The sequence below is a fragment of the Nannospalax galili genome, unplaced genomic scaffold (assembly GCF_000622305.1).
Source record: "Nannospalax galili isolate Female #2095 unplaced genomic scaffold, S.galili_v1.0 scaffold768, whole genome shotgun sequence".
In the NCBI taxonomy this organism is placed as follows: Eukaryota; Metazoa; Chordata; class Mammalia; order Rodentia; family Spalacidae; genus Nannospalax; species Nannospalax galili.
Window position 1 is genome coordinate 8747276 of NW_008360317.1, and position 1913 is coordinate 8749188.

Consider the following 1913-nt stretch of genomic DNA (forward strand, 5'->3'; position numbering starts at 1 on the left):
ACAAAATTAACCTACAAAAGTCTATAGCCTTTCTATATACCAATGACAAGCAGTCAGAGAAAGAGCACAGGGAAACCCTTTTTTTTCCAATAGCTGCAAAAAAAAAAATAATAATCTCGGAATAAACCTGACCAAGACATTAAAGAGCTCTACAATGAAAATTTTAAATCTTTAAAGAGATTGAGGAAGACATTGGAAGATGGAAGGACCGCCCATGCTCATGGATTGGAAGAATTAATATTGTGAAAATAACCGTCCTACCAAAAGCCATTTATATATTCAATGCAATGCCAATCAAAATCCCCATGACATTTTTCACAGAATTGGAAAAAAAATCCTAAGATTCATATGAAAGCACAAAAGACCTTGGATAGCCAAAGCAATCCTGAACACTAAGAGCAGTGCCAGGGGGATTACTATAATAGATTTTAAGCTGTATTACAGAGCTATAGGCACAAAAATAGACCCATAGATCAATGGAACAAAATTGAAGACCCAAATATGAGTAAATGCAATTTCAGCCACCTGATATTTGACAAAGGGGCCAAGAACATCACCTGGAGGAAAGACAGCATGTTCAGCAAATGGTGCTGGCAAAATTGGATCTCTACCTATAGAAGATTGAAACTAAACCCCTATCTTTCACCTTGCACAAAAGTCAATTCCAAATGGATTAAAGACCTCAATGTAAAGCCTGAAACTCTGAAACTGTTAGAAGAAAACATTGGCAAAAACCTACAAGATACAGGTGTAGGAAAGGATTTTCTAAACTGGACATCAATTGCTCAGGAGAAAAAGTCAAGAATTAACAAATGGGACCTCATTAAACTAAAAAGCTTCTGTACATCAAAGGAAGCAACCAGGGAAGTGAACAGAAAACCCACAGAATGGGAGAAAATCTTCACCAGCGACACATCCAGAATATATAATGAACTCAAAAAACAGAGAATCAAGACAAGAAGTAACCCAATTAAAACATGGGTTCAGGAGCTGAACAGAGAGTTCTCAAGAGAAGTAAAGATGGCTATGAAGCATCATCTTAAAAGGTGTTCAACATCATTAGTAATTAGGGAAATACAAATTAAAACCACCTTAAAATTTCTTCTTACCCCATAGGACTATGTAAGATCAAGAAAACAAATGATACCAAATGTTGGAGAGGTTGTGGGCAAAGAGGAACACTCATCTACTGCTGGTGGGATTGCAAACATGTTCATCGCCTAAGGAAAGCAGTGTACAGACCCCTTAAAAAACTGAAAATAAACCTACCATTTGACTCAGTGATACCACTCCTTGGAATATACCTAAAGAATTCATCCTGTTGCAGAGACACTTGTACATCCATGTTTATTGCTGCTCTTTTCACAATAGCTAAGAGATGGAAGCAAGCTAAGTATCCCTCAATTCATGAGTGGATAATGAAAATGTGGTTCATTTATACGATGGTATTTTACTCAGAGTAAAGAAAGATGAAATCATGAAATTTGCAGGTAAATGGATGGAACTAGAAACTGTTATAGTAAGTGAAGTAACACACGCAGATTAAAAAATCAACAAATGTTCTCTCTCATATGTGGATCCTAGAACCAGACCCTGATATGTGAGTATGTAACCAGATGTAACTATAGGAACCAGGATAATGGAAAGGAAATGGAGTTAAAGGAAAAGAAAGAACCTGAAAGAGAAGAACAGTAGGAAACAGCCCTTAATAAGGGAGATATGGATAAAAATTGGGTTAGTTTAAGGGAGGAGCGGGGAGGGAAGGGTATGCAAGGAACCTAGGGGTTAAAGGGAAAGAAGGAGCTCAAGAGAGGTAGGACCACAGGAGAAGGGTATTAGTAAGGGAGAAATGGGGGAAATGGGGGCACCTTAAGTGGGAAAACCATGATGGAGGGGTGAGACAATGCAAGAGA